Genomic DNA, 14,548 nt, shown 5'->3' with positions numbered 1-14,548 from the left:
AAATGCCCTGTCTAGAGAGATAGAATTCAAAGTCCCATTCCTAAAATCTGTCCTGTTCAGACTACATGTGGGATATTATGATACTCTGGGTATCAAAGGTTAGAAGTCATATTGCCTTGGCAATTTTCATCTGGAGGGAAGTGACCCAGGAGAATGAAGAGATTAAAATGAAAGATTTTGCTTTGCAAGTACCATTTAAATTCAGTTCAGTAGCTGAGTAGGGGTATACATGCCTGTATTTCTTGATACTGAGAGGGCAGAGCTGGTCAAATACTTGAGCTTGGGAACTTTGAGCTGTAGTAGAACTAAAGCCAATTAGGTGTCCACCCTAAGGCTGGCATCAATATGGTATCAGTTCATAGAGGCAGCTAGTTAATATAATGGATAATGTGCCAGATTTCGAAGTCAGAGATCATACAAGGTTGAATCTTACTACAGATACTTACCAACTCTGTTGACCTGGGAAAGTCACTAAATTTCAGATTTTTTTATCTGCAAAATGGGGGGTAGGTAATAATAGTATCTACCTTACTGAGTTGTAGTGAAGATCAAATGAGATAACATATATAAAGAAGTTTACAATCATTAAAATGCAGTAGAAACTAGTTTATTATTATTATAATCATTTTATTGTAATTATTATTAGTTATAGTAACAGTAATTATAGTAATAGTAGTAGCAGTAGTATATTACACAGAGGAGTACCTGCCTTAGCTATTGCTTGGACTAGGTGAATTTTGAGACTGAAGGCTTTTAACCTTTAAAATCACTTTTTTTCTATGTGAGCATCCATAATGTGAGTTGTGAATCATCTTGATATATTTATTAAAGAAGATCCTCTAGGATTTCTACTCCCCACCTCTTATTAAGGCAGGAGAACTGACTCTTTGTATTTCCAAAGTCTTCGGAATTGATTTTTAAAGTGTGTTAAATAATTTAGAATTTTTACAGTTCTCAAGTGGTTTCCCCACAGGAGTTAAGATAGAATTTAGAACTCTAAGGGACATTAAAGACTCTCTATTCCAAGCTCCAGATTTTTCAGGTGAAGAAATAGAAACTCAAATAGGAAGTAATTTTCCTTAAATTATTCCAGTGAGAAGTATAACTGGGATTATGAGTATGGGAGGTCTGCCTCCCAAATCTGGTATTATTTCCATAGTTCTGTACTTCCCTGTCATTAGTTTGAATTCCTTTAATCCTTGCAGACATCTAATATGTATAGTTTAAAGCCCTCATGTCCACATGTGGGGGTCCATTTAATTCTCTTCACATGAATAGCTGAGAAACAGTATTTCACACCTGAGGAGTATATAGGATTCATCCTTTCGTAGCTTTTGTTATCGTCCTTTCTAGACGAATCCATTCTCCACTATGATAATATGGTAGATATTGCTGGCATAAGGAGAGAAAAGTTTCTCCCAAGAGTCCCGTCTCCTGATCCAACTATATCTCTTTATACGTGTGAGCTAGGAATCTGGCTTCTCCATCCTCATGATAGGAAACTACATGGTATAGCAATAAGAACATTGTCACTGGAGTCACAGAACCTGTATTCAAATGTTACCTCTGACACTGGATATGTGTGACCTTGGGCAATGATGTAACTGTTAAGACTAAAATTCTCTAGACACTGTATCTTAATTTATAGTTATTTATTAAATAATAAAAAGGAAACCAGATAAGGCAGCCACCTCTTCCCTCAGCTGACTGCTCTAGCCAGCTTCACAGCCAGACCTCAGGTGCACTGGCTCCTGGGCAGCCCAAGCCTGACCATGTGTGTGCACTGGAGTTCCCCTCTCCAGCAGTCTCCTAGCTGCCTCCTCTTCTCCCCCTCAGTTAGCTTTGCAGCTGCACCATGGGCATACCAGGACACTCCTAAGCCATCTCCTCTCTCTTTCTTTTCTTAGTCCAATTTATACCCTTTGTTACATCACTTTTCTGAGCCCTTCTGATTTGTCAGACTCCAACCTCAGTTCAGAGGACAGGTGAGTATCCCAGGCAGCATAGGTTCCTTAGAAAGGAAGTACAGTATCAGGACAGAGTCTCCCCATGTTGTGGGGTGTCTTAAGGTGAACTCCCTGGATTCAGGAAGAGTACCCTTTGCAAGAACGTAAGACTCCAAAACTTAGCTTAAAAATAAAAAAGAGAAATTTATTAATTTAAAAGATAATGTTGAATCCGGCTAGGAGGACAGCATAGATGGAAAGCTGCCTCCCAAATGACATCCGTTCTAGGATTTTTATATTCTTTCCAACAGGTGATACGTGATTTGAGAAGGGTATGCACTCAGGCACAAGGGGGTGGTAGTCATCTGACAGGGGTCAGCCTGAAGACACAGGGGTGACCTTCATAGTTTAGGGAACAGATAGATATCTTAGATACAACCCCATGATATCAAAGCATAGCCTGGGGGTGTATCTCTATGTCCATCTCAAAACCTAAAGAAAGATCCAAGGGGAATAAGCCTCTAAGGGTTCTTTCCCTTTGATGTAACAGGGTCTTATCAGGAGTTAGCAGATGTTTTAGGGTTAGTAGTCACAAGGATGCAAGGAAGCAAAGGAATTTTCCTGCTTACAGTTTGGCCTGAAACACTTCAATAATTTTGGGGGGTACAACATCCCATGCCACCAGCATTGTAAGGAGGACTCTACTATCAGCTCAGAGAGCTAGGGTTAGAGGTTTGAAGTAAGATCCTTTGCTTTAAAACCCAAAGTTGCCTTAGCAGGCTAGTGTTAAATTTTCACATAATCATCTTGAGGCTGCGTTTCCTCCTTTGCAAATTGAAGGGGGATTGGACTAGGTGACCTCTAACCTTTCCTAGTTCTAGGTCCAGTTCTAGACCTATGGTCTATTCTTTTATGGGCTACCAGGGCAAGGCCAGCCCTTTTTTTTTTGGTATTTAGATAAATACTGGGGTACAAGGGAAAAAGAGGAGTGAAACACTTCTGTGGAGGGAGGCAGGGTGAGAATAAGAGAAGTAAACACAAACAGACATTTGATTTAGAGTGATGACAAAGTATCTATTTACAGTGCACCAACATCCAAATACTGAGACAAATGAAAAGGATATGGACCAAGTGGAGACAGGAAGATCTGAGTTCAAATCCAGCTGTAGATACTTACTAGCTGTGTGACACTGGGCAATTTAACCTCTGTTTGCCTTAGTTTCCTAATCTATAAAATGAGTTGAAGGAGAAAAATGACAAATAATTCCAGTATCTCTGCCAAGAAAACCCCAAATGGGGCCAATGAAAAAAGACTGAATAGCAAAACCTTATTTTTGTGGTTGCAGTTGGTGGCGGTGGTGTTCTTCAAGACTGAGGAACCGCCTAACATTTACAAGTCAGAATGTAGGGAATCCTAAGGAGTTGAGCATTTGTCTAACTCACCAGATTCCCTATAGGTTTTGGTGGTAGCTTCAATTTCCTATCTCTGCCTCCTGGAGATATTCCAGTGAGTCTTTGGGTGAAGTCATTTGCCCTTTTGCAACCTGGGTGGATACCCTCAGCCTTTTCTTTGGCTCCTAAGTAGGCTTTTGCTGTTCCATGCCAATATAATACCCTGCCACTTGAATTTTCCCATATCATTTCCTCCTTAAAATGATCTCTTGAGGTAGGTTGTGTATATACATACATACATATATACACACATGCATGCATGCATGTACATATCTATCCTCTACATATTTATGTCTATATTCAACATATATATATATATATGTATATATATATATTTATTTGTTTGTTTATGATAGGCCTCATTTTAAAGAGGAGAAACAGAGGCTCAAAGAACTGAAATGATTTACACAAGATGTAACTAGTGTTTGAGTTCAATTTCAGATCCAGGCTTTTTGAGTCCAAATCATTCTACAAACCTGCCGGCTATGGTCACATTCAGTAGTCCTCAGAACAAGGGAAATCCTTCAAAGGCCAGTATTTGAGGTCAACATTTGGGGCTAGAACTCTCTGTATGATGGATGAGGGAGTAAATGGGTCACTGAAGCATCCCTCAGTTCTAATAATCCACTCTACCTATTTCTGAGTCCTTTTTGCGTCTAGAGAATTGGTCCTTTGAAAAGAAGCAGGACCAAATTTAGAAGCTTAACTGCTGATGCAGCGTGTCATAAAGTAATTTTGAAAATTGGCCCTTTCCGCTTTAAAAGCAGGAGATTTAACAGGAGTATTGGCCTTACTGTTTCCTCTGGCTGTGTCCTGTCCTGGGCAATCCATTACTCCTCTTCCCCTACAGCTCACAACCCTTCAGAATTTCCCCTTCAGTGAAAAAACTACTTGCTTGTGATGGTGGTCAAGAGACAAACCTTGAGATAAATCAAAGTAAGCACTGTCTGTTCCAAAGACACTAGAAAGTACTACTATAAAAATGTAATGGGTACAAAGAAGTGAATATAACTTAAATGAATTTTTCCTGAACCAGAGATGTAAAGGTTAAACAAGAGAAGGTCCCTGCCCTCATGGATCTTACAGTCTGGTAGGTGAATAAAATAAATGTGGATATGCAGTATATTACTGTATTGTATGAGACAAATATTTTATTTATTACATTTTTATTGCCTTGCAAAACACACTTTCATATTAGTTACTGTTTTAAGAGCACACTCACACATAACTAAAACCCCAAAATGAAACCATAAAATACACTGATGTGATTGATGACTCTGATAGATCATGGGACCAAAGCTCCTTCTTCCCACAATTTCTACCTAAACCAACACCTCTCTCTCTAATACCTGCCAGTCCCAACAATTTCTGGCAGAACATCAGGACTTTCCTGTCAGGCCTAGACAAATGGCCTCCTGCATCACTGACCAACATACCTGAAACTTCCCACCCCCATGGACTGAGGTTCCCAACCCCTTCAGGGCCATCCAATGAACTTCACTCAGATAACCTACCCTAAACCAGTAGAAGCAACACAGATTTCCTCATCCCAGACAACCACCCTATAAGATATTGCTGCCTTTTTCACTCCAGCGGAGATCCATAGCCATCCACTGGTTCAGGGTTCTCCCCTTAACCTCTCAACCATCTACTGCCATCAGCCCCCCATTCCCCATTGCCCCCTCTTTTCCTCTAAAGAAAGCTTTGCTGTTTTACTTCACTCTCATCTCATTAGTCTTGGGTTGGACCCCTTGTCAACCATACTCCAACAGTTCTTTCTCTGGAAGGTGGATGGCATTCCGTGTCATAAGTCCTTCAGGATTGTTCCAGATCATTGCATTGCTGAGAGTAGCCACATTTTGAGAGAAAGATTTGTGAGATAGAAAACCAAGTGCTGAGTGAAGTAGGAGGCCAAGAATAGATGATTACAGATTGGGAGGGTCAGATTTAAACTTCCTAGAGGATTATGTTGCAGTTTTCTGTGTTTATGTGTGAAAGGGAATTCTTTATTCTCTTTGTCTATTTTGAATTGACTTGATTAACACTTTCTTTTAGTACTCCTACCTAGTACCTCATCAACCTTCAAGTAGGAGAATGCACAAGTCACTTTGCTTAAAGAGTTCACATCCTCAGAAACTCAATCAGTCAGAACTTGAGTCCTTTTGATGGAAGTTTACACCTTCAGAGGATGAGAGGTGTGAGTGAATAACTGGCTTTCCTTTCCTGACTTCTGGAGAGAGATTAATTCTGGTTGAGGGTTAACAAGTCATGCTCAGCTGAGTCGAGCATCAGAGCAATATTTAGTGTGATAAGCTAAATATCTTCTCTACCCTCTTTTTGTTTTTCTCAATTTTCACTCTCTCTACATATTTTGTTAATAAAAACTATTGAAAGTCATTTTGACTTGAGCTATAATATTTTAAATAGGTGATCACCATATTATTTATAATTTTTCATTTATTTTAGTCAAAGTCTTAATTTAAATTCCTTACATATGTCTTCTCTTAAGACTACAGACTCTTGTTCTGTGAAGACAATGATCAAATCTTAACTAAATTTAGTATTCCCTAGGGGCCAAAAAAGACCATAAACACAATAGGTAGTAAGAAATATTCAAGTTGAGCTTTTAAGGATAGGTAGCAAGGCAACACTGGAGAAGGAAATAGCTACAGTATCTTATCAAAAGATACAGTACAGTATCTTTTCAAAAAAATTCCATACAGAATCACAAAAAGTCAGGCAAGACTGAACAACTGAATGACAAGTAATTCATTAGGTGAAATGATGAAGGGTGTGATATACCAGATTTAGGAAACCATGTAAGCCATGGCATAGAGAGAAGATAATAATGGAGAAGCAAAGAATGGTTCAGTTTGACTGGACTAGAGCATGGAGTGAATAGATATTCTTATAATGAGATAAAACTGGAGTTAATTCGTGCTATATGGTAGAAGGTCTTAAATGTCTAGCAATGGGGCTTAAACTCTTTTTGTTTGACATTAGGGAGCTACCAAGGATCCTTGCACAATGGAGTAACATGGCTAGATCATCAGCAAGGAAGAGACTGGCAATATAAGAGTTGGATTAGGAAGAGAGTAAAATGAAGACAGGAATATCAATTATTAGACTATTTTAACAGTTTGAAAGAGGAAGTTATGAAATAAAACCTGCATTGTGTTATGACAATGAGACTAGAGCAGAGAGGACAGACAAAAGTGATGGAGATAGAATTAACAAGACTTGATAATTGACTAGATATGGGAGGCGAGTTAAAGGAAGAATCAATACCATGGTTTCAAATATATGAAAGTTGTCAGTGAACATAGAAAGCCCTTAATAAATGCTTGTTAAATTGAATTAATTATCTTTGCTACCTTTGGAGGGTGGGCAGGATCAACTTTTTTTTTATGCTACCTTGTGGCTTTTCCCCTCATATAATTGTCTCTTTTTACTAAACTCAACTTCTTGATATTCCATAAATATATCCTAGGATTTCCTGATTTGTTTTTGTTTGTTTTGGGGCTGGGCTTTTAGTGTTTAGCACAATGCCTGACACATAATAGGTACTTATTAAATATTTATTATATTGAATTGATTTGATTGTATAGAAAACTTCAGATGACAGAAAAAAAAAAGAAAAAAAAAAGAAAGGACAAAAAAGAGAAGGCCAGCCTGGCCCCTTCTCCAACTGAGGCTTCAGGAAAAATTATTTAATTTATTTATTTATGTATCTGTTGTTTCATCTCAAATAGAGAGCAACCACTTTGAGACATGCATCAGGTTTTATACCTCTTTGTATATCTTTCTGTACCAAGTTTTCTATCATTTTTAACAGATATTTAGTAAATGTCTACTATGTGTAACACACTGTGCTTGGACCCGTGGCTACAAAAATGAATAACTAACCACCCACAGTAATCTTATTACTTATAAAATCTTATAACTCATCTTTTAATCTTATATATCTCATAACTCATAAAATATGCAGAAATAACTGACATGAGTTAAAAAATGATAATTGAAAGTTTTAATCACACTTCAAGTGACCCTGGGCAAAAGGAGGGAAAAAAGAGAGAAAGGAAGAAGCATTTAATTAGTTCCTACTTTATGCCAGGCACTGTGCTAAGTGTTTTACAGCTATTATTTGATTTTATCCTTACAATTCTGAGAAAGAGGTGCTATTATTATGCTCCTTTTATAGTTGAGGAAAATAAGAGTCAAGGGACTGGAGGCTATTCCACTAATGTATATGAAGGGAGATGTAGATTTGAACTTCAGAGTTAGCACTGAGATGGGAAAAGGTACATTGAGGTAGAATTGGAAGCACTTGAATAATAGGAATGACATAGCCAGATGTCACATGGGATAGAGCACTGGGACTGATTTTGGAAGACCTGTCTTTAAATCTAGCCTGAGTTAGTTACTAACTATGTGACCCTGGGCGAAGCTGTCTACCCTCCATTTTCTCAATCATAAAACAGGGAAAATAATACCAAACTCATAGGGCTTTTGTGAGGACCAAATAAGATATCTATAAATATGATTCATTTGTAAATAATCTGGCAAATAAAAGGTACTTAATATATGCACTTAAATTAAAATTGCCTTTCTTCTTTCTTCCCTCCCCACATTAGATGACAGAGGGATGTGATGGGGAAAAGGCCAAGGGAACTAGAATTAAAAGAGCAATAAGTGAAAGGAAAGAAGAACCAAAGATGAATGAGGTTTTTAGTGTGAATGAGGGGACAATAGAAGGTAGAAGCAGATACAGGAAATTTGGGGGATAAGTAAGTACCACAGGGGATATCATCAACTTAACTTCGCACTTGTTTAGTTTAAAATAATGATGAAACTTGAACATAGGATGTGTCAAATAATAATTAAAGGCAACAAATATCTGTAATATACCTATTATATGCATGTCATTGACTAAAGGTATTATTCTTTATAGAGAAGAAAATTTCTGAGAAATTGCATTATTTTGTACTTTAAATTTTTCTATGAATGGATCAAAAGAAATTTATATTTAGAGGAATCTTATAATGAAAGTTTTTGCTTATAAGGTGAAGAATTTTTCTGTAAAGCAAATAGCCATCCTCTTTTCAGTCATTTTATATTCCTAATTGAGTCTTCATGATTGCATTTGAGATTTTCTTGAAAAAGATACTGGAGTATTTTGCTGCTTCCTTCTCTAGTTCATTTACTGATGAAGAAACTGAGGCAAAAAGAGTTAAGTGACTTGCCAACAGCCACAGAGTTAATAAGTGTCTAAGGCAGTAATTCCCAAAGTGGGCACCACTGCCCCCTGGTGGGTGCAGCAGCAATCCAGGAGTAAGGTGATGGCCACAGGTGCAGTTATCTTTCCTATTAATTGCTATTAAAATTTAAACAAAATTAATTTCCAGGGGTGCTAAGTAATATTTTTTCTGGAAAGGGAGCGGTAGGCCAAAAAAGTTTGGGAACCACTGGTCTAAGGCTAGATTTGAATTCAGGAAGATGTCTTCCTGACTTAAAAGGCCCAGTACTCTATCCATTATACCACATCTTTTCTAAATATTGATTTTTATTTTTTATTCATCTTTTTTGCTTGATAAACCCATACTCACATCACTAACACTAGATGGGACTCATAACACCTTCCTGTGAACTTTTATATTGTGATTTATTCTCCTTTGATGGTGGCTTTCTACAGTCTTTGCCTCTGAATGATTAGTTTTTACCATATCTCTAGGGAAGGATTAACTTGTGAATCTTAAGGACATTTGATGAGGAAAAAAATCTGTCATAGAATTATTAGAACTGGAAGAAACTTGAAATATAGAAATGAGAAAATAGAAAGTTATGACTAGGAAGGTTGTTAGAACATGGCATGTTAGGAAAGTAAAATATTAGAGCTAGAAAAGATAATAAGTTCATTTCATCCATTCCTTTTTATTACACGAAAGAAACTGAAGTACACAGGAACCAGAGGATTTGGATTTGGCCAAACAACTGGAAGAAAGAAACATTTAGAACTTGATCCCAGGTCTTTTTATTTCTAGTCCAATGTCTCACCTGTTAAGGCTACATTTCCTTACTCTATATCTTACAAAGTTGAACATTTTTACTTTTACACCTTCATTTCTGAATACATCTTTTCCCCTTCCCACCTTTTTTTAATTTCCGTTGTAATAGTCAGGAAAGAAAGGAAAAAAAATCAGTGCAGCAAGACCAACCAGCTCCTTAATCATATATGATTATATGTAGTATTCTGTTTTCCTTGCCCCTACCTCTGCAATGAGGTGGGTTTCCCTACTCTTGTCTTAACTGAGCTGGTTTATTATAATCACAGTGTCTGAATTTGTTGTTTTATTCTTTGCATTAACTTGTAGTCATTTTGTATTTTTTTTTCTTGGTTCTGCTTACTTCCTTCTGCATCAGGTTATATACATTCTGATTTTTCTTTGTCCATGATATTCATAATTTTTTATAGTGCAATAATATCCCTCTTACATTCACATACAATGATTTCTTTATCCCAGTTGATAGACAGACTTTGTTTATTTTTTTTTGCTACTCCAAATAGTGCTGCTATAACTACTGATATACATGTCTTTCTTTCTGACTTTAATTAGCAATTGGTTTATACTTGGCATATCCCTGGGTCAAAGAGTAGATAATTTTTTTTCACTTTTTAAGACTAATGTCAAAAAGTTTTCCAGAATAATTAAAATAATTAATAATCTTCCCAAGAGTGAATTAATGTACTTGTTCCCCCCCACCCTAACTCCTCTGACATTAACTATTACTATCTTTTATTATCTTTGCCAATTTGCTGGGTGTGAGATGAAATCTCAGAGTTATTTTGATTTGTATTTTTCTTATTATTAGTGATTTTGAATCATTTTTTATTAGTCACTAATAGTTTGCAATTCTTTTGATAACTGTTCATCTACTTTGACCATCTTCAGTACTGGAAAATGACTCAGTTTTCTATATTTGTAAATTGTTATATATATTTACAACAATAGTATCAGATTTGTAAAATGTAAAGGGCTTTGTTTTTTGGTCTACATGAACACTTTCCCTTCCTTATTTTAAGAGGACAACAGAACATCAGTAATATCTACTCTTCTGTTTTTATATAACATCTGAATCCAATGTCAGGAAGGATGGGATCCATGTGCTTTAAAATAAGCACATGAGGAATGCCGGCTCCTTTAGTTTGGGATGATTGGGATGTTGTTGATCATTATTCTTTCCAATTCCCCCTGAAGCTAGCTCTCCATAACAGTACGACAATTTCACACATAGAAAATGCAAAGCAGAGAAATTAAGAGATGAGGTTGTCATGGTAGTCAGTGACATTGTGGAGATGGCAAAGATGAAAGTTTCAAACCCTCCCAGTTTCTGGAATCAAGGACCATTTGATCTCTGTATAGTTTAGGATGCTGAGATGAATTCCTTCTTATTTTGAAGAACATGGATGTTAAAGAACTTGAAACCATTTGGACTGATTCTCTCTCCTACTCTGGTCTCTCAAAGATCTTATGCTCTAGAAGTGGAGAAGACATTCATACACATTAACTGTAATGGGAGACAGAGTGTGATGAATGCTAAAAGAATTCCTTGGAGGGAGAAATCACTTCTGGCTAGAGGATTTGATCAAGATCTATAAATCATGAAATCATCAATATAGGGATAGAAGGGAAAGAATAAGCATTTATAAACCACTAATATGCCAGACACTGAGCTAAGTGCTTTATATATTTTACTCACAATAGCTCTGGGAGGTAGGTGCTATTTCTATACTGATTTTATAGTTGAAGAAACTGAGGCAGGAGAGATTTGCTCAGCATCAGTCACATATATAGTAGAGGCCAGATTTGAGCTCAGATCTTTTTGATTCTGGGGCTAGCTAGTACTCTTTTTTTTTTGAGACATTTTATTTTACTAATTACATGTAATAACAATTTTCCACATGTTTTCTGTAGTTATAAGATCTAAATTATCTCCCTTCCCTCCTTTCTCTCCCCCTTTCCCAGATGATAAACAATTTAATCTGGATTATACATGTATCATCATGCAAAATCTATTTGCATTTTGTTCATTGTTGTAAGAGAATACTCACATAAAATCAAAATCCTAAACTAAAAATCCAAATAATCTAAAGTGAAAATTGGTATCCTTTGATCTATATTCTAATTCCAGCAGTTCTTTTTCTGGAGGTAGAGAATATTCTTTGTCATAAGCCCCTCAGAATTGTCTTGGATCATTGTATTGGTGAGAGTAGATAAGTCTTTCACAGTTGATCATCCCACAATATCTCAGTTACTGTGTATAATGTTCTCCTGGTTCTGCTTATTTTACTCTCCATTTGTTCATGTAGGTCTTTCCAGCTTTTCCAGAAATCATCCCGCTCATCATTTCTTAGACTACAATAGTATTCCATTATTACCACACACCACAGTTTGCTCAGCCATTCCCCAGTTGATGGACATCCTCATAATTTCCAATTCTTTGGATCCACAAAAAAGGTTTCTATAAATATTTTTGTAAAAGTATGTCCTTTTCCCCTATGTTTTTTAGCCTCTTTGGAATACAGACCCAGTAGTGGTATTACAGGATCCTAGCATAAGCACAGTTTTATAGCCTTTTGAGCATCAGGCCTACTACTCTTATCTACTCTATCACCTAGCTGTTTTTTTGATATGGGACTGAAAGAGACCTTAGGAACTCTACAGTCCAACCCCTTCGTTTTCTAGGTGAGTAAACAAAGGCCCATGGAAGTCAAGTAATTTTTCCAAAGTCACATAGGTAGTAAACATTAGAGATTAGTTCTGAAACCAGATCCTTGGATACCAGAATCATTGTTTGATCTGCTTTATCATGTTGCCTTCTTTTAATTCAAGGTTGCATTAGAGCAGAACCAATGAATAAGTTTTCAGCAGGTAAGCTTTCAATTTTTGCTGCATTCTATTATTACTATATTTACTCCATTTATACTCAGTGAATTCTTTCTCTTTTTTCTTGATATTTAAACTTCAAAATATGTTGCTGAGGTCATTTTTTTATTCAAAGCATTGCTTCTTTGCTCCTTTAATCATTCTTTTATAATTTTAAACTTCCTAATCTCTCCAATCTCACCAGACTTTCATTCTGTTCCTCCCTCTTCTTTGGTTTAGGTCATTAAAATGAGCACAAACTTCCTGGAGTTCACTGAATTTTGATTCATCTAAGAAAGTTACAACTCTTGCCTTAATAAATGAATGAATGAATGCTAATAAGTAATTGCATGAATGAAATCATGAAGTGCTTATTATATGACAGGCACTTATTGATGACTAGAGATACAAATATAAAAGTCACAACTATCTTCACCCTCAAGAAGCTTACATTCTAAAAGGAGGTGAACATATATAGGCAAGTGGAGAGATAGGAGGTGGCAATTTGGTCAGGGAAGTCATAAAGGTGATGAATGGATAGGAGTTATAGGATAATTGAATGATCTATCCTTTTCAGGAATGGTAGTGTTGATTGATTACTCTCCCTAGAGTTATTGGTGGAGTGTGTGTGTGTTGAGAGTTACTGAAGGGAAACATCCAAAAAGCATGAAGATGATGTGGTTTGATCTAGTTATGGTGAGAACCCTTCTGTAAGAAAGCCAGGGCCTCAGAGAAAGACTTGGGGTAATACTGATGGGAATAGAGCATGGCTGGGAGCCATTAGTTACAGCTTTCATGTATGTGTGTTGGGAAATAAGTGAGTATCATTTAAGGAATACCTATGGCAAGAAAAGTCACAGGAGACAAAATTGAGTAAGTTCTTGTTCACATCTTTAGGTGAGGATGGGCTAGGGACCCCTAGAAAAGGGTGATACTGTGACCCAAGAAAGATGATGGAATAGTCACATCTAACATAGCATAGGAGCATGTAAGCATAATTTGACCCCAGATTAATGTAATTCCATCTATTAGCATCATAACTAAGATGGCCCATTAGAAGACAAATACTCCATGACTTGGCAAATTATCACATACCTGATAGATCTTTACCAAGGTATGCCCATTCTTCTTGGCTTCTGGATGCACCAGAGAGGCCTGATAATCTATAGTATCTGGTATCCCCATGTCATGACTAAAGAAGCTGAGGCTGAGAGAGGTAAGGAATACTTTTCTCTAGATCATATACCTTTTATTTTTTAAAATTAATTAATTAAGAATGTTTTTCCATAGCTACATGAATCATGTTCTTTCCCTCTCCTCCCCCCCTCCCATAGCCAATGAGCAATTCCACTGGGTTTTGCATGTGTCATTGATCAAGACTTATTTCCATATTATTAGTATTTGCACTAGGGTGATCACTTAGAGTCAATATCCCCAATCTAATCCCCATTGACCCACGTGATCAAGCACTTGTTTTTCTTCTGTATTTCTACTCCCACAGTTCTTTCTCTGGATGTGGATAGCATTCTTTCTCATAATCATGAGAATTGATTATGACACAAAAATGTCAGAGCCAGAACTTGATTCTAGGTCTTTTAATTCTCAGTCTAATGTTCTCTCCATGTCTTCCTTCTTCCTCTGCTAAGATAAACATATACCGAGAAATAGAAAGGATACAAAATTCTTGAAGATCATAAAATTATACTTATGAACAAAAAAATCCTTATAGGTCAGTTAGTTTGAATTTCTCCTTTTATGGAAGAAGACATTATGAAAACTCAGGCTCTTTCACTTTTGATCCATTGCTTTCCTTGGGAGTTTGCAGGGTGGTGTAGTGGATAGAGTGTGGGGCCTGGAGTCAGGAAGATCTGAGTTCAAATTTGATCTCAACTACTTCCTACTTGTGTGACACAGGGGAAGTCATTTAACTCTATTTCCCTCAGTTTCCTCATCTTAAAATGAGCCAGAAAAGGAAATGGCAAAACCTCTTCAGTATCTTTGCCAAGAAAACACCAAATGGGGTCAAGAAAAGTCAAAGAGGACTGAAACAATGCAAAACAGCAAATTCAATAGATTCATTATGTAGAATATTGGAACTGAAGAAAACCTAAGGGATTATAAGGCAACCAGATGGTTCAGTACAGTGTTGGACTTGTAGTCCAGAGGAAGATTTGAGTTAATATCCTGTCTCAGATACTTATTAGCTGTATGACTCTGGACAAGTTA

At 36.7% G+C, this 14,548-nt stretch overlaps 1 pseudogene; it reads right to left on the bottom strand.

The window, feature by feature from the left end:
* The window catches only part of LOC123255698, a 74,634-nt pseudogene extending 61,127 nt beyond the window's left edge, over positions 1 to 13,507 (bottom strand).
* Positions 13,508 to 14,548: the final 1,041 nt, after the last annotated feature.

This window comes from Gracilinanus agilis, chromosome 1 (genome assembly GCF_016433145.1).
Source record: "Gracilinanus agilis isolate LMUSP501 chromosome 1, AgileGrace, whole genome shotgun sequence".
NCBI lineage: Eukaryota > Metazoa > Chordata > Mammalia > Didelphimorphia > Didelphidae > Gracilinanus > Gracilinanus agilis.
Note: the sequence above shows the minus strand (reverse complement) of the source record. Positions and strands in the feature narration are given on the sequence as shown.